This window comes from Myripristis murdjan, chromosome 15 (genome assembly GCF_902150065.1).
Source record: "Myripristis murdjan chromosome 15, fMyrMur1.1, whole genome shotgun sequence".
Taxonomy (NCBI): Eukaryota; Metazoa; Chordata; class Actinopteri; order Holocentriformes; family Holocentridae; genus Myripristis; species Myripristis murdjan.
The window spans coordinates 19,598,277-19,622,758 of record NC_043994.1 but is presented as its reverse complement, the minus strand read 5'-3'; the positions used below and the strand labels follow the sequence as shown (position 1 = coordinate 19,622,758).

Here is a 24,482-nt window from a genome sequence, read left to right as displayed (position 1 = left end):
ATAATGTATTACTGTTTATTTTGCTGCTGACTGTCCACCTAGCTAGCAAGGTCTTTTGGCTGTTGTTAAGTATGCAAATATAGACTCTCATATCTCCCACTTGGTGCCAAAAGTGTGCCAACACATGCAGCTAACGTATAACTGAATCCACCAGGGAATCTCACACCAATACAGTCAACTATATTTATGAAGAGCAAACTTTGCCTGCTGCAGGTAGTTTATAGCTGATTTTAAAGTCACTGGTTAAAGATTAGGCAGACACTAACCATTATGTGTGTATTCCAAAGTTTGTCATGCAGTTGACCCTCAGCAATTTTGTGTAGTGCACCTTTAACAGCAGCTGACCTCATGATTGGCATCTTGGATGTAAACACATGAACACTTCCAAGCTGCAGCAGCAGGATGTCAGTCTGATGTCATCCGTGTCATTTTCAACTGTCTCTGCTTCAAAGAGCCAACAGGTTGTGACACGTTAGGATTATCATCATATCAAACAGACACAGATAAGCTGTATCTATATATGGGTTCATCAACTATAGACTCTGCCCTTGTGATGTATCATTGTGTGTGTGTGTGTGTGTGTGTGTGTGTGTGTGTGTGTGCGTGTGTGCGCGCGTGTGCGTGTGCTCCCCCTCAGGTGGTTTTCAGTAGGTTCTGCAGCCCATGTGACATTAAGGAGCTGTTCTGTACTGCACTGGGACTCCCAAGGTAACACACAATCATACACACACACACGCACACACCTCCTCAGCTCTGTTAATGCTGTCAGCTGCAGTGGTTTGCAACCAGCATAATGGTAACAAGTTCCCATGGAAACGCTAATTATTTTCTCCTTGTTTCACTAGCTTTTAAAACCTCCAGTGGTTTGAATAGTACTAATTTGTGCTGGATAAAAGTTGGAGCCTTTTTTCAGTATTTCTGTGTATATTTTACAGTGCTCTCACGCAGTAATTATCAGCTGACGATGAATTCATTGTTGCCTATGCCGAGACGTTCTACTGCTCAGCCGTGTCCTCAATGGTTCAGAGACAGTGGAGGCATGAATCAAATCGTGGATTTGCTGGGAAGATGTGAGCGGGGAAAGTGAAAGAGATACTGTATGTTCTCTCCTCCCTCAACAGCAAACACGGCGGTGTCATCGGGCAAGTCACTCAGCCCACGACTGCTTTAGCGGAGCCGCTCAGCAACCAACAGTAGCAGACTGTGTTTGTACTCTGCAGCTCGCAGTGTGAACGTGTGGAACTGTGTGAATGTGCAGCGGGACACTGCTGAAAAAGAGCGTGCATGCTGTCAGTCAGCTGTTCCTGATTAAAAGGTTAAAAAAATCCCAGATTTTTTTTTAAAAAGTGAGTGTGTGGATAGATACAAGTGCAGCCAAATGTCTGTCAAACAGGTTTTTTTTTTATAGCGTAGAGAGTGTATGTCAACACATGCAGCACTGGATGATTTTATGAGGCCAATCAAATGCACTTGCACCTGGAGGACTCTTTTCATCCAGTGTGCTATTTTTTGCTGTGAAGTCATCTGGTGATCTAGGCAGGAATTGTTATTTATCAGAGCATTTTTTCCTAACATCCTGGCATTAGAAAGCACATAAACTTACATTTTCACCCTGGAAGCACATTCACTAACACTATGCTCAGTTTTCCTGAATAGATTATCACTAATAAAGAGACAGTCAAAAAGACAATAATAATAGACACATTTTCCTAGCTTTAGCAAACGTATGGTCTTGTTAAAGCTGCAAATGCACGTCTGGAGCCCTAACATCTGACCTCTGCCCTCCCGATGGAGGGAAACCTGTCTTTTTTATGATTATGAGTCACACCATCACTGCTTAGGGGTGTTGATGTAGTCCAGGTCTTTCAAGAAGCCTACCTTTTTTCATGAATCCCTTTATCCAGAAAGTATCAGTGGATACCAGTGATTTTTTCATTGTGGTACTGGAGGCAGAAGTTGTTAACGTGTGTGTGTGACGTAAGATTTCATCGATCTCCAAAGGACAAATCCATTTTTTCTAATGTGTGGCTAAGCTGTTTGTTTCTCCTGAATGCATGTTTACAGGGATCTGAGCTAGATTAAACAAGAGAGCCTTCCAGAAGGCGTTGCCATGCTGACGGCGGCTCACAGTTCACTTGCAGGAAAGCGTGACCATGTGTTGCTGTGTTTGTGCAGGAACACCAACGTGTCTCTGCTCGACTCCACCGGAGCCATGGTGTCCATCGACCCCACCATGCCCCACAACACAGAGAGGTAACCCACAGCCTGCACCTCCCTGACTGCTGCATGCACTGACTGACGGATTGATTGAGATTGATTGATTGACTGATCGATCACTGGATTGACTAATTGATCAGTCACTGTGTTGGTTAGTTAATTGGTTGATTGAAAGGTGTGCTCACTTACTTGACTGAGAATCACAGTCTGTGGAGATTAGGCTACATTCACACTGCAGCCTTTCATGCTCAGTTTCAAACTGCAGCTCACATCTGCTGTTCACAGCTATTCTGTTGTGTTATTTTTAATAGAATCATAGAAGAAAAAACATTTTTGTATTTTAATTTCTTCAACGTGTTTTAAACAACTATCGGTTACAGTGTCCTGGAGTTACCAATCCAGTCACTATTTTGATCTTTTTCCATTGCTGTGTCTCGTTGTTCTGCATGCTTACATTCATGACTTATTCTCATTTTCTTGTGTCAATTTGTGTGTTCACTTACACTTTGAAATCTTCTGTAACATATTCATATGGTCCCAAGTGGGGAAACAAATGTGATCATAAATATGGATGTTTTTACTGGACTATAATAACTGTAATCCACAGACGACAATCTGCACATATCATGTTCCACAAATATCTCACCATACAAACATGCATTTTGTCAAATAACACCAACTTAATCACTTAGTGATGTAGAAATACATGGATTGAAAAAATTAAAAATGATAAAGGTTTTAGAAATCTAAATAATTTCAGAACAAAACATGCATGTGAAAAGGTCTTATACGCATTTGTGGATCATGTGTGACTTCCCTCTGTTTGTTATTAAAGTCCAATGAAAACTTCCATGTGTAAATGCCATTCCGTATGTAAAAGCCTTTTTTTAAATTTTCTATTTCGACCAAAGTTTACTCTTCTTCATCTTTGCCAGTTAGCTGACTTACACACTCCAAAAACTGTATATTTGGCTTTGAGATGATTTCTGTTGTTTGGATAACTAAAACTCCAGTCTGCCCTCTTCTCTGCAGCCCCGCGTTGTGATTTAGGCTTTCCGTAACACAGCTTTAAGAGACCATTTAGCTTTCACTCTTCTTCACTGTTTCATCAGGGCCCTTCTCTCAGCAGGCGACGCTTTCACTTTGATTTTGGAGCTGGAATTCTCATTTCACAGTGACCTTCAGAAAAGCTGCAGCAGTCCAAATTTTCCACTGACAACAGAAGTGAAAGGCGGAGTGAAGGCCATTTCCTCCAAGGCGTTACTTAAAGCATGTCAAATGAAACAGCGCGGCGTTTCGCTAAAGCCGCAGCCGTATAGTCCAAGTGGCACTTTATCACTAACAGCAAGTGCCCTGCTCCCGTCACAGGAGCACTAAACCTAGAGCCAAGGTTAGGGACACATGCACGGAACACACTGAGACACCTTTCTAGGCCAAACGTGTGTGTGTGTGTGTGTGTGTGTGTGTGCGTGCGTGCATGCGTGTGGCGTGCGTGTGCATGTTTTGCTATCTTCCCTCTTATCTTCCGGGAACATCTGAAACCTTTTATCTGACAGACAAACATCACCTGAGTTGATAATCTTCCATTTAAATGGGTTTTGTGAGTGTGTTTGTGTATTTGCTGGTTGTTGTTCACACACACACACACACACACACACACACACACATAAATGCTTGCTTGCATGCAAACACACACACACATAAAGCACCCAGCTAATTTGTGGGTAGCTGTGTCTGTATCCACTTGAGGTAGAGGGTGGGAGGAAGAGAGCAGATCAGGAGGATTGGGGAGGAATGTCAGTGTCGCACTGCCTCTGCTGTCTCAACTGACCTCTGTGTGTGTGTGTGTGTGTGTGTGTGTGTGTGTGTGTGTGTGTGTTTCCTGTTGTGTTGAAGGTCACCGTACCGAGTGGTGCCTCTGACTGGAGGACAGCTTGCTGGTGAGTCCCAGGAGCTACACACACACACACACACACACACACACACATACACACACACACACACACACACACATACACACACACATACACACACAAACATATACATTCAAACACACACACACACACACACACACACAGAAACAAACACAGATATACACACACAAGTTATTACATTAAAAAGAAATGCTAGCTGAATAAAACATTTCCCAATGGTGCAGATTGCACACACACACACACACACACACACACACACCTGCTTATGCACAGGGGAGGAGTGTGTCCAGTAGTCCAGATGTTTGGCATTATTACCTGATAAATGACAAACGATTCATCAGTTTTTGAAATTATAATCTATTCCTGTTGACCAGTCACTCCGCTAATCATTTCAGCTCTGCAGACTAACTAGTTCTCCTTCTATGAATTCCAAACAAACCGAAAAAATCAAACTTCCTGTGCAGCAGGGGAGATTTCCTGTTTACATCTACAGTTTGGAACTGCACAAGTGCTTTTCATGGACTGGATACAGGTTGAATCACTTCTGTGCTTTATCATCACTCTGTGAAAAACAGCCTCACAAGTAACATTTTTAGTTTGAAAAGGTTTCAGATTATTATTATTAGAACTGGCATGGAACAAACATGTATTGCAGGTGAATCCTAGATCCACTGAAACATAGTTTACTCACATTTTTCTATGTTGCAGAGGGTTTGCCCAAAATGTTCTATAGATCTTAACATTTATGATATAAATGAATGGTTTAATCATTAATTTACCTGAAAGTTAGCTGGTTTCAAGAAAATATGAAATATAAATTGGTGACTGACAGTTTTTGGAGCTCAGGCCTAGATCAGAGCATTCACACATGACACACACACACAAATACACAAATACAGTATGCATACATACAGTAATACAGTTTCTTTATGGCATTGTGACATTGGCATTTACACAAGGTTTTCAGTATTTGTAACCTTGTGATTCTTGCTGAACCACAATAGCAGCAGGCAGCTACCTGCGTTTTTATTAGAAAAATATGTATTTATCCCCAACTCTCTCTGAAGAACGCAAAATTTCAGCTAATACGTGGGTGACCAGGGGAGACAATAATAATAACCTACACACTCATGCACATGATCATGCACACACACACCTGCAGATAACCCCCCACCCACCCTCACCCTTCTCACACACCTGCACACACACATAGCTGGGAAACGGTCTGTAAAAAGCAGCTCTCAGATCTCGTTTCCACTCCAGTCCTGCAGTTCAAAGCCATATAAGTCAACAGCCGCTTGTTTTATGGCAGCTTGACATGCTAGCGGCAGTGATGAACTCAGTCACTGTCGGTGTCCTCCTGATTCCTGCTGTCCTGATAAAACTCTCCTCTTGTCTTCACGCTTTTCCCTCTTATCAAAACACACTCATCACATTATTCCACTGATCAGATGTCTCCCACTGGAGTTTTCCACTTAACTCATGAAAGCAGTACAGTAAACAACTGTACTGCTGCATCAGGGGCCATGATCCCAAACACACTGAGGGTGTAAACATCTGGACAATAGCCACCAAATCAATTTGTGGGAGAGAATTTCAGAAGGATGCCCTAAAGGAATTCATTTTTTTATTTTGAAGCAGGGTCAGTTTATGGGTCACACGCTGCTCTCTGTGTCTGTGTGTAGTCTGGATGTCAGAACATGGCCAAGGACAGATGTCGGTGTTTCATGTGCAACACTGTGGATTGACAGAAAGCCGACATGCACGTTTAGTGAGAGCGACGACGCTGGGACGTGATTGTCTGCTTGCTTGCTTGGATGTTAGCAAGCACTCTCAAAAGTTATGAATATCTGGTTGACAGATTGTTCTTTGCCCAAGGATCAGTTGATTCATTTTTGGTCTTTACCCAATTTGTTTCCAGCTTTTCATACTGTCGTTTGTTTGCATTGAATTATTCTGGTGCGTTCATGCGCTGGAGGAAAAGTGCGAGAGGCTTCAGAAGAGAGATCACTCCACTTCTCAGTTGCTTCCACACTGAGGCAGATCTATGCACAGCAAACACATTCAGGCATGTTTTTTTGTCCTGTTAACATCACTCATAACTTGCACTGTTTTCTACAGCATTTTGTTTGCATCTTAAAAAACAAATTTCAATTTTTTGATTAAAAACCAAGAAGAAAAAATGTCAGAACTTCATCCTGGAAACAAAGGTGTTATTTAAAAGTGTTATGATTACAGTGCAGTTAATAAATCCTGACCTGATTCTACTCACATCGTGATTATCCTCCAGGCCAATAATTATTTAAAGGACAAATTTGTATTTGTGTCTTATTATGTATAGTTGTGTGTGTGTGTGTGTGTGTGTGTGTGTGTGTGTGTGTGTGTGTGTGTGTGTGTGTGTATTCATAGTTAAAACTGTGAAATCAAGCTTTGCAATCTCCCTCAACATTAGTCTGATTTCACATCATTTCCCATGCTGTCAGAGATTACTGTGTGAACACCTGCTGCGCTCTCAGTTGTTACATTATAGAAATCTTATTTGTAAAACAGTGTTTTTAAACTATAATTTGATCTAAAATGCCCTGTATTTATGTTCCGTGTGCCTCCTCACATGATTAGAGTGTTTGGAAGAAAATTCATCAGTTGGACTGAGTGATTTGAAGATGAGTTGTGAAGGTGAAAGTCAAGACCTGACAGGTTATGAACCATCACTGTCAGCCCTCTTGGATGCAGCCCAAACCATCAGGAGTACATACGTTCCACATCACCTTAGCTGGTGGCGTCAACACCTGCTTTTAACTAGGAGTATACGTCACACATTTACAAACTCACAATCTTTGTACAATAACTTTTAAAACAAACTAACTTTTAAAACAAGACATGATGGCTCTTGGTCTGAGAGCAAAGCCAGCGCGGCTTTGCACTTCAGATTGGTGGCGGTCCAGCTCAGTCTTTCCGGCTTGAGCGGCTTAATCAGTCACAGAGAGGAATTTTTAAGATGCTGTTTTGAGCCTTTGCTGACCTACAACCCCTGATGAAAAAAAATGTAATGTGAGTGACACGGTGTACCAAGTGGTGCCGGCCAACAAGCTCTTTTTTTTCTGCTTTACAAGTTCTCGTAGCTGCGAGTTTATTGGCCCGCTGGGTTGAACTTTGCCCACAACACAGAAGCTTGCAGCCAATGGCAAGACTTTGTTGTGTGTCTGGCCTGTTCCCGATGTGTGGGAACAGGAAATAGAAGTGGCTTGTTAACATATCAAGCTGGCAGCCGGTTCCTTTTCACTTCAGACGCAACTGCCTGTCATCGCTGGTGAGACCAGAGGGAAGGGGCGGGGGGATTTATCTTTTCTCTGTCTCTCTTCTGGTTCAGCCATCTGTCGCTGCGACCGTCCATCTATCTCTGTTTTTCTCTGTGACCGGTTTACATAACCTGTGTGAGTGTGTGTGAGACAGTATGTGTACATTTACGAGGGCTATCGATATACTTTCAATTGCACTGGGGGTTATAATGAACTGTTCTGCCTGAGTGAGTGCAATCTGTTTACTGTAACCCCCTGTGTGTGTGTGTGGGTATGTGTGTGGGTGCACCCACAGCCTTGCACACTGCATGTGTGTGTGTGTGAGTATGTAACACGGCTCCATCCCTGCTCTCTCCTCAGATAAAGAGGAACTCTTTCAGAATGTACTGACGCAAGTGGCAGAGCAGTTTTCAAGGTAAGCCGAGCTCTTTAATGTCCTTTACACCGCACTGAACTCGCTATTCCCTCACTGTTTTGTAGGGTCATTTTCACTGCTTTACATGGACATATTATACATTTTGTTGCTTTTATAAAAAAAAAAGTCTAGTTTTTTTCTGTTATATTTCTTGCTTTTCTTTGTTACTGCACAAGTTCTTATTAGTTTCTTTACTTCTGTGCTGTGTATCGTCAGTGTCGGCTGGAGAAATTGCACCATGCAACTTGTCATAAACTGAGAAAAACAGCCTTGTTTGTAACTTGATGCATTCTTGAGGCTGTGCGGTGGGTTTTAAAAGGGTTTTATTACCGTCTTAACTCACAGAGCGGCATATTAATCCTTCAACTGAAGCTAAAATGTGAAGCCAAAACTGGAGTTAACAAGGTTTTCACACAGTAACAGCGATATGTGAGCGCTGGCAGTGAGCGCTGCTATATATGTTGGTGTTGCTGTCTCTTTATTTATCCATCTGTCACTTTTTCTTTTTCCATTTTTCACCCATGAATTTGTTCCTCTCTGCCCTGCCCTTTATCTCATCCGCTTTCATTCTCGTTCTTCTCCTGTCTGACTCTCTGCCTCTCTCCCTCTGTCTTCATGGTAACACTTCCGTCTGTCTCTCCTCCTCCTCTTGTTTCTCTCCATCCCTCTCCGTCTTCCCTTCTGTGTCTCTCTGTCTGCAGAGCATTCAAGATCAACGAGCTGAAGACCGAGGTAACCAACCGTCTGGCCATGTTGGAGAAGCGAGTAGAGCGTAAGTCTGTTGTTGCACGCTCACACAGCGTGGCTCACCAGCCTTCTGTTATCTTTTCACAGCTCTGTCATCAGCTTGTCATGCTCCCAAACAAGAGGCACTTTGGCAGTAGCAGCACTGATTTTTTTTCCGACTAGTTTAGGATGCACTTACTAGATCACAAAAGTAGTTGACAATGAATTGATCATCTTGGAAGTTATGTATAGCCCCAAAACATACTAGGTTTGAGTCCTTGAATTTCACCAAACAAAACCTTGAAAGTCATTGAAAAATCATTGAATTGCGAACTCAAAGTGGCAACTTTGTGAAATGTGCTATTTAAAATGCTGCTACTTAAGCAAAGTGTGTCTCAAGTCAACATTTGCAACCACAAATATAAAAGAGTGTCTGACTGTCTCCAGGGGAACATCAGTAAGTTGACATACATCTTCCAACAATTTTGATTGTTAAAAATGAATGTACTGCAAATTGTGCGGCTCATATTATCAAAGCTGTAATATTGCTTTCGGATGGTGAACCTCAGTTAATGTTTAATCTGTGAGTGTTAAATCCTATAATTGTATCTATTCTTATGTCTAAAAATGAAGCTTAATCAGCTAAGAGCTGAAGACTGAACCAGTTAAATGACAGAATCACAGTCAGCTTGTTCTTAAAGAACAGCAGATGTACAAGGAATCTGATGTGGTGAATTGTTTGGACATATTCAAAGACAGTTACACAACACAGCATTTCCACACTTGGTGCAGGACAAAACATAGCAAGACCTTACATGTACTACAAGACAGTCTTCAGATAAAGACATCACATGTACATTCAAAAGCTGATTTACAGTAATGGGGGTTGGGGATGTAGCTGTAGTGCAGTGTTGGGATACAGTGGGGAGTATAGGAAAATGAACAGGACCACATTCACCTCAAATCAGAACCAAAACCAAAATTCCAGACTTAAAGTGCACTCAGAAGAGTCGCCTTGAACAGCATCTGAATAGTTGTTAGTAATGATGTTCTACCCACCATCTTTATGTCATGTCTCATCATGTGTTCACTGCTCCCATGACAAAACCCCTTTCATTTCAAATCCTGATTTTTTTTTTTTAACATAATGCCAAGGATTTTACCTTTGAAAATCCATGTCAACAAGCATAATGTCTCCATTGAAATCTCACAGAGAGGCCAGCAGCTCAGGCACTGAAGTGCTCATTGTTAGCGTGTTATTATAAGCTAAATAGACAGTCAATATTCTGTGGCTTGATTGCGGTTTGAATGCTTATTGATTATGGCATTGGTCTGCTATTGTATTCTAGAGAGGCATGCACTCAGCAGATGGAGGCACATGCATGAACATACAGAAACTCAGAGGAGTCACACCAATATCAGCCACCACTAGCAAAATTAGAAAAGCAAAAATAGAAAACTGCTCAATTGTTATCTATTTATTTATTTGATCTGTGTGCAGCTGCAGTAAGATAAGGCTTTGCAATCATTTCAGCCGAACAGAAGAATAGTGAAGTTTCTGTTGACGATAATAATAATGATATTAAAAATAATCATGATAATAACAATAATTGATGATAATGATTATGAGAAAACTCCTTTCCAGACAACAAACCATAATACTTGAAGGCTAATAAGACAACCAGTAAAAAAAAAAAAAATCTGCAGCACACTCAGCCTCAGAAGCCTCAACTTCTCATGTGTTACAGAAGAATGAAACACACCAACTCATTGGAAATAATGTGCATGTGGAAAATAGGTGAATTATTTCCTGTAAGATGTGTTTTGCGAAGGGATTAAAATGCACACTGTGACCTTGATGGTTCTGCGATTGGAGAAAAAGTAATACAGTTGAGCTTCGCAGAGACAAGTTCCTTAAACTCCAGGAGAAATGTCATTATTTCCCGGCAGCACAGTAGGACTTCAATCTGCCTGTGTACAGTTGCGTGGATATAACTGCATGCCTTGAGTTCCAGCTGCCTGAATGTGTCCAGGTTCCTGGGCTGTTTACGAGGCTGGGATTAGATAAGTCAAAACGGGACATAGGTTACGCGGTCTGGCAGTCCACCTCAACTGGCTTTTGACCTCCAATTATTAGGAATTCTCCTGACCGTTGACCAGATTTCACCCCCTACAAAGACCTGCACCATCGTGCTCACACTTATACAATATCCTGCAGAACGCCCTTGACCTTTATGGTTGGCTTTCATCTGTTCCCATTCACTTTGTGGCCTTTTATCAACTACGAGAAGGAAGTTTGCACCTTGTTCTGAGGTTGAGTGTGCTGCAGTGCTTTTACATAGTCTTACCTACTTTCTGATAGCATCTCCAGCACTTGAAATAGATGTGCCGATTCACCCTGTAATCACAAGATACAGCCAGCTATAAAATACAATCAATAAAGGTGCCGTAATAGGCAGATTACTGCGCTGTATTGGATCATGGGGTATTTTTAATTAGGTCTCAGTGTTCTCAACAGGCCAGCTCTCACAGCCGTGCCCTGTGGGAACATTTAATCAGTAATCGTTTTGCAATCATTACATCCTTCCTAGTCTGGCTGTGATTAAAGATAAAGGTGAATGCCGCCAAGTTTACGAAGCTGAATATGCAATACAAATGTCCAGTCACTGTTAGGACATGAGCCTCAAAACAATTTAGGTATTTTTGAAGATAGGCTGTATTTCTGACATTATTCTCTAACATTCTGCACAACATACATCAGTTTCATTGGTGCTTTTGTATTAATAAAGTTTGTTGCAGTTCCAAGACCCTATACTGCATTTCATTTGACTTGAGAATCGGGAACACAGGTTTCCATTGTCAGTTGTTTTACCAAGATAAAAACACCAAAAGCTGAAACTTCTCTGGTTTGTCCCTTTTGTGAAAGCAAGCCCCCAGGGAACAGCAGTCAACACAGAACAAATCTTCTGGTCTTCTTAAGTTTATCAATGTAATGAAAGGGAATTTTTTACAAGTAGCCAATTGTATTATAATGTCTTCTGATGGCGAATTTTAAATTAAAAAAGGAACAAAAGATTTGTTTCCATGCTGACATCTGTTCCCTAGGGGGTTGCTTTCAAAGGGGACACGGTGAGGGCAAGCGCCCATGTAAACCAGCCAGCCAAGTTTCATCTTTTTATCTTTTTTCCTTAAGGAAAAAAAAAATCATATCATATTTCCTTTTCACTTGTTTCTCACTATGAGAGACAGTGTTTGAAAGAAAAATTCACCCTAAAACACTGGTCAAAACACTTGTCATGCTGAGATATTTCAGCACATCCACATGGAATAGCAGAAAATATTCCACCAGTCTGAACATCAAGAGTAATTGTTTGATTTTTGGTATCATTCCCTCAGAATCAACCATCACACAGGGAGAAATCCATTATAGAAGAGGCAAAAATATCAATTTCTATTGACAGTAGCATCAGTAGACCAGAATGCAATGCAGCAACAAGTAGGGGGGTGCGTGCATGTTAGGCTACTGTCCAGCTGGACAGTCACACTGTCAAGCTACTGTATATGTACCAATCAAGCACTTTTGATAGAATGACAGTCACAAACCTGTGACAGAACAAAAAAAAAAAAAAGAAAGAAAAAAAAGAAAAAAGAAAATTACACTTCATAGCAAGATATCTCCTGGAATGGACTAAACATTAGAAACTGAAGATATCTAATCTAGAGGATCTGCAGCTAGATTTCCCCTTTAACATCCACCTGTACAGGTTTAGACTGTGTTAGAGTATTGGAGTAACTTGTATGAATGCTGAAGTCAGTGTCATTCCTCTCTATATGCTGTTGCAGGCTGCAACCCTCATATCATGTGATGTAATGCCGTGACAAAGTTGATTGACGCGTGCTTCCAGGGAGATGACTGTGTGTACTCATGTAGGGCAGCGCCCACATACATGTGCTTGCTGGTGGTTCTGCATGTGTGGGGTTGTGTGTAATACATCATGCCCCTCCCCCCTTCTCCACACACTGAAAACACCAGACTGGCTGCTGTCACATAAACGTTAACAGGCCACAGCCACTGCTGCTGGCAGCCTGCACACATCTACTTTTGACTCTAATAGCATGTGTTGCGGCAGCAATTTCATAATAGCCTCTTTTACACTGACCCTCTCAGTCACCATGACAACATGACCTCAGCTCACAGCAGTCACCATGGCGATGTCCCCAACTGTACTGTGCTTTCTTTTGAAACAAAGTGATGGTGTGCTGGAACAAGTTTGCAGATAACATTGTCCTCTGTATAAACCTTCCTTACTCTAGTGCCAAGCTTGTCAATTCACAATGCATTGTTGAAGTCCTTAAAATATCATTGATGCCCACTAGAAAAGCTTCACACAATGTTTGGTCGACACAAGTGCCAATAATGTCTTGTTTCTTTTTTTCATCCCTGAAAAAGTGACATCTTTAAGCGATACCATTTTTCCCAAGTGGAAGTCCATCTAGTTTAATCTGATATACAGCCGCTCCACACATGCATGTCATGTGCCTGGATACCTGGTTGCTACAGCAACAGTGTGGTGCCCACCAATCCTCTATCCCATCATCACCTTGGTCGCCATGGACACCTAGCTAATAGGACTTTGAGTGTTGTTGGGGGCGACCTATTCAGTTACAACAGGGAGGCTGGGAGAAAAGAGCGAGAGAGAGAGAGAGAGAGAGAGAGAGAAAGCCATCAGAAGGCAGATTGTGCATAACAGCGAGTGCATGGAAGATACGTGAGAGTCCAAAGAGTTCTGATAACAGCTGCAGTCTGCGGGGTGTTATTAAAGACGATCTGGCAGAGATCAGAGGAGAGGAGAAACAGCTGTTAATATTAAGCTAGACTTCATACATGCTGCCTTGCGGCTGAATGAATACTTTAACGCTTTGACAGCATGGCCTGGATGCCAGCAAATGGTTGCTAGATCTCTCCCTCTCTCCTTTACTGCCTAGCCCCCCTACACACACCTAGCTCTCCTCCTCCCACACACCTCTTCACCCCCTGCCTGCTTTCCCTTTCCATCCTTTCAGTGGATAAAGGGGCACTAAATAAGATTTTTCCTGCCCCATAAATAAGCCAGATATGAACTTTAACATATGTGTGAGCTTTGTAGTGTTGTTGATCAGTTCCAATGACCCTGTAATTACTTGGCCAGCTGCTTTCAAAACATTCTCGCTCTAAGGAGGGCGGTGCCATGAATGTTGCAATACATTTTGCAGTCAAGCCAAAGAAGCAAATGACAAAGCAGTATTATTTTTGCATTGTAATGTACAATGTTTGTGATGAAGCTCCGCTGGAAGTTGTTAGCTCCTCTATCGTCCAATTGTGACTTATTTTTGACGGTTATAGGCCACTGCAAGCTGTGCCAGAAGCCTGTCAACATTGTTGCAATTCCTTAATAGCTGATGAGAGTAATAAAACCTTCAAACAGTTAATCCCCATTTAATTTAATTTAAATCAAATGTTTTAAATTCTTTCTCTCAACAAATTAAAGTTGCATTAAGCAGCAAGTGGTGGCAAGACGTGACTGAAAAAACGTGAACTTTGAACACCATCAGATATAGTGAGCCAAATACTAGCAGACGCTCTCATAACAAAATGTTAATCTAGAATATACAGTGTCAGTGTCTGCCAACCCAGCTGCCGTGTCATACTTTATAGCAGTGGATACACTGCTCACTGTTTAGGAGACAGTTTGCATTTCACTCTTGAGTTTTATTTTGTCTCTTAGTGGGCAAGTGTTCATACCAAACACCAGAATTTCTTTGGCTAAATAGGGTGAATATATGGCATCTGAATTAGTAGATTAGTCACACTCTTCTCTGTACTAGTCTCACTTTGTGATTGAAGCCAATATGACTTGTGCAGCTGTACAGCAGCTTTAATAGTTGGCTCTGTTCCTCTCTCTGCAGTGGAGGGGATGAGGGTGGTGGAGATAGAGAAATGTCGCAGTGACATCAAGAAGCTCCGCGAGGAGATGGCGTCCAGAAACAACAGGTCACAAAACAACAGAAAACACTTTTCTCTGCACACAGTAGCTATGTGAAGTATTCACATTCCATTAGTTTGTGCACATTTTCTCCTGCATGGCATGGAGAGTAAATGGCAGGCACATGCTAATGCTTGTGCACCTACACTAAGGCACTCTGCATGCATGTTCTGCAAGTGTAATTATATGACACATGGATATAATTTGTAGTAATTTGTTACAGTGTGTTTGTCATTGACAATGTCTCTGTGCCCACTTTCTAGGACATTGTGTAATTAGTTGTTCATTGTCAGGTTGGGATTTTTGTTGTTTACATAGAATCACATCCAAATTGATGTAGTGTTTCTTATTATGCAGTCAAACAGAAAAGATTGCAATTAAAAAAAAAAAAAAGATTTCAGAGCAAAACTATATTATATCAATACTGCAATGACAAAAATAAATAAGTTCATGTAAAATAAATATGTGATTAAAATGCAAATCAAAAACAATTGTTCGCAAATCTCAGAGTTTTGCTTTCTGTTGAGCTGAATCTCATGTGTAGTATGTATTGGCCCGTCTCAGTCGGAGGGACAGCTTAGCAACATCCACAGTGATAATGTAGTAGTACAGCAGCCCGTCTGATCCACACTCCTATCCAGAAGGTGGCGATAATACTGTTACATTATGCCTGTAGATGCTGCTGTCTTACATCTCTCAGTGTAGCTCCTGCCCACAACATTCAGCTTACAGCAAACAAAACCTTTGGATCACAAATAAAAGTTTTGAATTTTTAAACAAACTTTTTGGATTTGCAACAAAAGATTTTGATTGCATTCTCATTACTTTTTTTTTTTTTTTTAACTAACAATAAACATTATTGAGTTTGCTCTTTAAATCCCTTTTTTTGATTGCAAACCTATTCTGTTATTATATATAATAAAGAAAAAAAAAAAAAAACAATCCAGCCAAATTCTCCTAAGTCATAAAGTGTGACCTCCCTGTTTTTTTCATCAGTCGATTATAATGACTACTGATCTGAGCTCAGGTTTCTAGCTCCTAATTATTAGAGTGCCGTCTCGTACTCTCATGGGAGGGCTGATTCTGGCTCAGGGGGCTGTAGTGACAGATTGTTTTGTTTGAGCCTGCACACTTAGCAGCAAAACGCTGTCACATGAATCCAGTCACTATCACGGCACCATTAATCCTCCTTCTGATGCAAAGATGTGAAGTATTTGTTCAAATAACAGTGTGGACTTTTTGGGATGATCCTGCATCAGTTATACCTGTAAAATGTGTAAACAAAAAGATGACCTTGACAGCACAGTTGTTGCACTAATAGAAGCAGTAGCACTACAAACAGCAGAAGTAGAGTAATAGTAATCAAAGAAAGATCCATCCGGCAAAGGTTTCCCTGTCAGTCTGTTTTGTGCTAACTTACAATATTTGTAAAGGTGAGCTTATGAGTAAGGTATTTTTTCCTTTAAAGTTTCAGTCCCATCAGCCTCTTGGCTCAACCAGTGCAATGACAAGTTGATTAGAGTCAAATGACACAGCTGCAGTGTATTTGATGGCATTTCTTTTTTTGTGCTCCTGTAGTAGTTTCCTGGAAGACAACAAGAAGCTGACCCCTCGCAGAGATGTGCCCTCTACCCCAAGGTAAGGCTCACTGGACTCTCCCCACCTGACCCTGTTCATGTTGTGGCTCTACCACAGGCCTCATGTCAGGTGTGCCAAGACACTACAGAGGTCCTGCCCCCCCTGTGCATCCACAAAGGGTTTAGTTATTTAGTTAGTTAGTTTCCTTGTTTATTTAGTTCCATGGACTTAACCAGTCAAATTTTAAAAAAGTGCTGTCAAAATGTAACTGGCCACTGATATGGTTATTTTTTTAGTCCAAGTGTAGTCTTTTCAGCAGAAGATCTTGCTCAAAAACGGAAGGCTCATCAATTCCTTTGAAATGTGTGTCCTGTGTGTGTGGTGTGTTTGCAGTACCATCTGTCTAAAGAGACAGTAGAAGCTCTCAGACAGCCCACATTTGATGCTTGGCAGTGGAGCCTAATGAGGTGAGACAGACTTTCCGTTTGATTCACTTATTAATCATTAATCAACATTAGGTTAATAATAGGTTATTGATTTGTGCATTATATATTATTGATTAAGTAAGCTATTATCGATAATCAGTAAATTAACAATATTAATCTATAGATCAACACTGACCCAACTAAAAGTCAAGACACAGTGTTTTCTGATTCTGATTCTGATTGTGAACAAATGAGAGGAATAACAGTATTTGATTAACTGTGATAGAGAGGGAAATTAAACTCAGTGGCTCACAGGAGTTCTTCAGTGGTTTACTGTAGCATACTGTGTGGGAGGCAAGCTAAGAGACCTGTGTTAAGTGGACATTCAAATTCAGCCCTAATTTAGCCAATCCGATCCAAATTAACAAGATTGGCAGCAGTAGTTCCATTTGATGTTTTCTTTTTAGCATATCAATTTTAAAACAATAAACCTGGCATTCTGATCTACAGTAGGTGTTGTTGTAGCTAACCCTTACCTATATTCTCTGTGATGTGGTCAAATTACCAAGAGAATCATTTTAACACCAGAGAGGATTTGGATGAGTAACCTCACTTCACTGTGCCAGACTTTCCTCACACATGATACACATGTAGTATGTTCCTCATCCATTTCTCTGTTCATGCAGATGCTGAGCTGCCTGGAACACATGTACCATGATCTGGGTTTGGTCAAAGACTTCAACATCAACCCCATCACACTCAAGAGATGGCTGGTAGGGATTTTCTAACACTTTTTGACACACATTTTGTTGTCCTCTTACTTGGGTTCAGTTACTGAAACTGTGAGTAAATGTGTTACTAAGTTTGTGTGTAAAGCCATATTATGGTCTTTGCAAGAGCTCATTAGTTTTAAACGAGTTAATAGCTAAATAAACATTTTAAACAGCAGACATTTGGACCTGCTACCTGACCTGGACACACACTAGTGCTTCAATCCCGACCTGTCACTGAAAAATATTCTCAAGACTCTGCCGAGCGCACCTGAACTGTCAGAGCTGATGGACCAAATGCAAACTTGACTCGAGGCTGGCAGGATTTGGTTTGAGAATTACAAAATCTAGTGTTCAGAAATTTTCATCTCCCCACATGATGAATTTTAAACTTTTGCTGTCTCTTTAGAGAGCATTTACAGAAGGCAAACACTGAGCCTGCCACACCAGTTCACTTAGTTCATTGTCCTCATCAGATTATTTGCTTGTAGCTGGCACAACATGCATTTGATACGTCCATGCCGTAATGATGGTGTGAACCAATTTACCCACAATACTCTATTTTTATAATGGGAGGGTTTCAGACAGAGCTACATGATAATGATAATGTTTATTGCACTGCACGTTTTAATACACAGTGATGCTGCTTTAAAAAAAAGTGGAATGGAAATAAGAGGAGTAGAGTTAGGATTGGATGATTTATAGTTCATTTAGAAAATACTGTGAGATGAATGAAAGATGAGGAGACGAGGAAGAGACACAAGCCAATGGGAAGCCCCCCAGGACCCTGGTTCTGTCAGATTAAATAGAACAGAGCCTTCATTAATGTCATCAGTAACACCGGTGTTTATCTGCTATTTCATGTCAAACTGGCTGCTGGGAGAAAGCTCTGTGCTGTTGCACCACTCAAACTTAAAGAGTGTCTTGGTAATGTGTAAACCAGTAACTTGCTTTCATATAGCCAATAAGCCACAAGGCACTAAATTGATCTTAACAAAACCTAAAGTATCTAGAAGTACTTGCAGACGTCGAGCCGCTCACATTCTTCTCTGGGATTCTGTTAACATTGTGTTTACTGTGTGATCCCCATGATATCAACATGTGTTACTCAGCCCCTCTCTCTCTCTCCTCGCCTCTCGTTCTGTCCCTCCCTCTCTTCCTCTCTGCAGCTGTGTATTCATGACAACTACAGGAATAATCCCTTCCATAACTTCCGCCACTGTTTCTGCGTCACCCAGATGATGTACAGCATGATCTGCCTGTGCAGCCTGCAGGTAACGAGCAGCTCAACATATCCAATCAGCAACACCGCAAAAGTCCACCAGTGCACTGAGTCCAGACCAGCCAGATCAAAAATCACAACCTGTCATCTGCCCCTGATATGATATTGTTTTGTTTAGGAATAAACCAGTTTAGCAATATATTGGCCAATATCTTCTTTTTGTTGAATGTCAGAAATCACTGTCTGCCCTCTCTGATATCAAAAAGGTCACTGTCTATCTCTTTTTAAAAGATTTTTGATATAATTTGACAGCGTCTCTGCCATCTTATCTGCATTTATAAAATAGTCAAATTTGAAGATGCTGAATATTTGCACAAAATATTGGCAGCTTCATTTAGAAAAATATCCAAATCATTATCAGCTCTAAAAAAATATTATATTAGTTGGATTCTAGCTGTGTTTTCTAATAGAGAAGGCAACAGATAGCACTAAAACATAAACACATGGCTCCTCGTACCCAAAGCCCCTTGCAGTGGTGCGAGTCCTGTACAGGCCTCTTCAGCTGGGCGGCTGGGCCTCTGTGTGTCCTGCTGGCCGTGGAGCTGATTACACCTCTCCTCTCTTCTGTCTTCCTCTGACTCTGTACACTTTTTGTTTATTCACTTTTGTTGTTGTTTTGCTGGTGGGTGGGTGTGTGTGTGCACAGCGTGGGCGGGTGTTGGAGGTGGTGTGTTTTGAAAAGGAAAATTCCATCCTTGTAAACTGGCAGCTATCATCAGTTTGTGATAATCAACACTTTCTACGTGTTATTTTGTGATGAAGTTTCTTTTTTTTTTTTTTTAAACTTCATCTCATCTAATTCTATAGTTAATGATTTTCTACATTTCTCAGAACACCTCAGTGTAAACTTGTTGCTGTCTTCCAAAAGGAGGTGAAACAGCAGATAGGTGTAGCTCTTGTTCTTTGCTTCTGAGGAACTGAGACCAAAATCCAACACTCAGCACTGATGTTGGAAGAATTTTTGCAATCAAACTTTTTTTTTTTTTATGGCTGACCTTTCCTAAGTATACTGGTGACATAAAAGTCAAAAGTATAGCTGTATATTATAGATCTATATCTGTGCAGAATGTGTGAGCAGGCAGCCTCCAGTTGGATTTTGAGGGGCGGAGGGGAAAATTGTGCTGGGAAAAGCGTGTGGACGGGGGAATTGGCGAGCTCAGGGGAGAAGGGATGAGAGGATGAGGAGGAGGCGTGACGAAGGAGAGATGCATGTCTGAAAAAGGAAAAGAAGAGCTTCTCCTCCCTTGGAGATGCTCCCTCTCCTGTCTTCCCTCTGTTTTTAGACACAATTATTCACAGGAGGTTTAATCATGGCAGGACTAATGGGTAATTATGAAGCATCCACTCTAGTGATGTGCTAATGAGGTCACACACACACACACACACGCACACACACACACACACACACACACACATGCAGAAAAAGGAAGTTGCATATACCACAAACCTAAGGTGACAGAAGGAGGAGTGTGGAGTATCACACACACACACACACACACTAGCACACATATGGCAAGTTACCTTTCAGGAAGAGACTTAAGTGTGTGTGTGTGTGTGTGTGTGTGTGTTTGTCTCCTAGGAGAAGTTCACTCAGGTGGACATTTTGATTCTCATGACAGCTGCTGTGTGTCATGATCTGGATCACCCCGGATACAACAACACGTAAGACACACACACACACACACACACACACACACACACACACACAAATACCCATTTGACAGATCAGCAGGAATTGTTAATGACAGACATTTTCCATCATTCCTTCCTTCTTTCCAACCCTCCTTCCTTCCTTGCATCCTCCCTTCCTCTTTCTCTTTCCCTCTTTCACCTCTTTCTCCCTGTATTTTTTCCGCTTTTTTGCCGTTTCTCCCTCCATCCTTCCTTAACTACATCCTCCCCTCCTCCTTTTCTCCCTCTCTTCCTTACTTGTATTCTCTTTTTATTTTCCCCTCCCTCTCATCTTCCTTCTCTGCACTTTCTTTCGTCTCCATTCATCCCTTGTTTCTTTCCCTCCTCTCCTTGCCTTCCTGCATCCTCTCTTCCTCTCATACTTCCCACCCTTCCTTTGTCTATCCCTTTTCTTCATTTCTCCTCACTTCTTTCATCTCTGCACCCTTCTTTTCCTTGCTCTTTTTCTTCTCTCTTCTCCTCCACTCCCTCTTTCCTCCCTCTCTCCCTCCCTCTTTCTCTTCTTGTAGGTACAGATCAATGCCAGGACGGAGCTCGCTGTGCGCTACAACGACATCTCCCCCCTGGAGAACCACCACTGCGCCGTGGCCTTCCAGATTTCTCCCAGCCCGACTGCCAACATACTTCTCCCAACTTCGACCCCGAGGCCTTCAGCAGATACGCCAGGTAGGGCTGTGTGTGTGTGTGTGTGTGTGTGTGTGTGTGTGTGTGTTTCTCGTGCATTATTAGTGCAGTACATAGCAGTAGTAGCACTGAAAGATATTCCAAGCTTCAAATGTTAAACAAGGAAATCAGTTTTCCATTTTTTTTTATTTATTTGAGGACATCATTATGTTGGTATCTAAAAGATGACTCAACATAAACACAAAAATGCTGCACGTATTCTAAAATGTGCTTTTATTAAGAAAAGTATTGTTTTTAGAGCAAATCTGAAGTAGATACTTTTTGAGTAAACAGAAGAAGAAGTGGGTTTGTGAGCATAAGCAGTGATGGTCGGATAGATATAGAAAAAAGTGCCAAAACTCCTAACAGGAAATCCAAGGAGAGAGAGGTCACAGTCCTGCCCACACTGTTTGATGACAGGCGATCAGTGCAGAAACAGCACTCAAAATATTGGCCAATTTAAAAACGAAAAAAGAGGAGAGAAAACAAAAGGTTGTTGTTATAAAGTGAGGTGGTGTTAAGGTGCCTGAGGCTTGGCTCAGCGTCACATCATGTCAGGCATTGTGTGTGTGTGTGTGTGTGTGTGTGTACTGATATGCTGCTGTTTCACCTGCTGTGTGTCAGGGCACCATCACACTGATCCTGGCCACAGACATGGCGCGTCACGGCGAGATCCTGGACTCCTTCAAGCAGAAAGTCGACTGCTTCGACTACACAGACGAGGAGCACGTCACTTGTGTAAGGACGCTTCATCACTCGTTTCCATCAGCTGTCACACAGGCTCTGCACTGATTCACTCCTATTACTGCATTTCTGATCAAATCACTTGTTCTTTCCCCCTACACATGTAGCAAGCACTTGGAAAAGAGGTTGTATTCAGTGTTTTATTTGATGCTGTGTTTGCATATTTTTGATGCTATAACCTTTGCCTGTAAAATATAGTTATTAAACTTTACAGTAACCTCCTCCTGTGTATCAGCATGTGAAATGGTGTTTTAAGTCCACAATAACACAGCAACAAACCACTAAAAATCTTCTAATACATAATGTACACGCAAGTATTCAACAACACATTCATTATTTGCAGAGTGTGTGGTTGCACTACTGTAAGAATTGTATGGGAAAGCCTTGTTCTGTACTTGTGCAGTTTTACTGTGTGGGTGAAATACTTTCCATTAAGTTCTATTCACAGTTAACTGAACTTCTGGAATTAATCACCCATGTTGACCATGAGCTTTGTGATATCTCCTGCTGCTCTCTCGTTACACAGGCATAAAACCCTTTCAAATTAAATGAAAATTTGAATGGCTCATTAGCGTTGTAGCAGGAGTGTCAGTTGACTAAACATTGAGAAATGGCAAAGTTGCCATGAAAACTTCTGAAAACAGCTTATTTTGGATACATAATGCATCGCTGGTGACTGAAAAGACATCATTATTTGGTCACATGTGATGAATTATTACAGTAGATGTGGCTTAGGGGGAGGCGTTGACCCTCATGTGAAAATAGCTGCCAACATTTCTGTTCAATGTTGCTTCATTTTTGTTCACCTTTCTGATGCTACAAACTGCTAGACTGAATTGGAACCCACTGTGGCTAAGTTACAGCAAGGGCCTCACTCGTTTACTGGATGCATGACATTCCCCTCCTTTCCTCTCCTCTGGTGGTGACCTTTGCCCTCTGACCCTGTGTGCTCTGTAGCTGAAGATGGTGCTCATCAAGTGCTGCGACATCTCCAACGAGGTGCGGCCCATGGAGGTGGCAGAGCCCTGGGTGGACTGCCTGCTGGAGGAATATTTCATGCAGGTATTCTTTCAAAGCCAATATGGATGAAACCATTTTCATGACAAAAAATATCCTTTTTGTATAAACCAGAATAAGCATTATTATTTGTTATGCCGACCTTTCGGGGTTTGTGGAAGATACCTTAAGTACTGAAAACTTTGCAGTAATTAAGGATTTTTTAAAAAATCAGATTGTGCTTTATTTTGTAGTTTTATAGCCTAGTTTGACCATTAATTAGACAATGAAAACGTTATCGTCTGTTTTTCAGAGCGACAGAGAGAAGGCTGAGGGCCTGCCTGTGGCTCCCTTCATGGACAGAGAAAAGGTCACCAAGCCCACCGCTCAGATAGGCTTCATCAAGTTCGTCCTCATCCCCATGTTTGAGACTGTAATGAAGGTGAGTGTGGCTGATGATGATGATGCCTTCAGTGATACTGGTGAAAATGTTGATGTTGAAATTGGTGGTGAACAGGATAATGGTGACACTTTTGATGAAGGTGATAGTTGTGTCATTTTAGTTAAAATTTGGCAGTTAAAACATATGATGGTAATGATGAGTTAGTCTGGTTCAGCTCATTCAATTAAAATTCACTGCTCTCGACTTCAACTTAGAGATTTGTCTTCAAAGTGATGTATCCAACCTTTGCACATCTCTCTTATAGAATGAATTTTGAATTTTTATTCCAGTTGTCCAAAATGTATATAATGCAGTTAAGCTCATGGGATAATGCAAGTTTGGTCATATGGATGACCAAAAATGATAAAAATCTGTTATGCTGTCAAAGATGAGGTGATGCAGAGCTGGGGTTGATGATGATACTTTGTGTGTATGTGTGTGTGTGTGTATATTGTGTGCACTAGCTGTTCCCTCAGATTGAGGAGGTGATGGTGCAGCCACTCCGAGAGTCAAGAGACAGATATGAAGAACTCAAACAGATTGATGACGCCATGAATGAGGTTAGAGGGTTTTGTACGAATGCATGTATGTCTGTTTGACTGATACTGGAGTGACCTGTGGTTGATACCTAACAAGCGACGTTTTCCTTCAGGTGCAGAGAAGAAAAGTGAGAACTTGACCAATGGGAGGGAAGAAGAAGTAGCAGAAAGCTTTAAACAGGTAAGCTACAGCACAGGTTTCCAGTTTCTCTTGTCATTGAACTTCAGTTGTATTCATATTAATTGACAGAACCTCATGACTTTTGTTTGCATGACATTGTTTGTGTGTGTGTTTCAGCACCAGTGAGAGTAAAGCCTAAGAGTGCATCAGTGTGATGAAAAGTGAACAGGAGCTATCAGGCGGGTCCGGCCTCTCCATCACCGTGCTCTCTTCACCTCAGCCTGTCAGAGCGGAATGACCGACAGGATTGTGAATTTTGGGAAATCCTGGGAGGTTCCTTTTGCGCCTGCAGGACAACCTGTCACAGAAAAGTCATGGGTCTGAGATAGCGGGTTCCAGGAGGCGCTTTGAACTACTGATGGACTCACACAAGGACCAGGGCGGACCACCCAAAGCCTTTTTCAGGGAGTGTCAACATTTGTACAGCACAGACTACTTCAGTGAGATCTTTAGATATGTTATATCTTGTGTTGTTGTTTTTTTTATTTTACATGTGTTGGGTTGTTTTTTACGACTGTACAGATTTTTAGTAACCTTTTTCTTTACTACAAAAATA

General features: G+C 41.4%; 1 pseudogene; it reads left to right on the top strand.

Moving 5' to 3' along the window:
• LOC115372939 (high affinity cGMP-specific 3',5'-cyclic phosphodiesterase 9A-like) overlaps positions 1-23,885 on the top strand; it is a 32,832-nt pseudogene extending 8,947 nt beyond the window's left edge.
• The last annotated feature ends 597 nt before the right edge of the window (positions 23,886-24,482 follow it).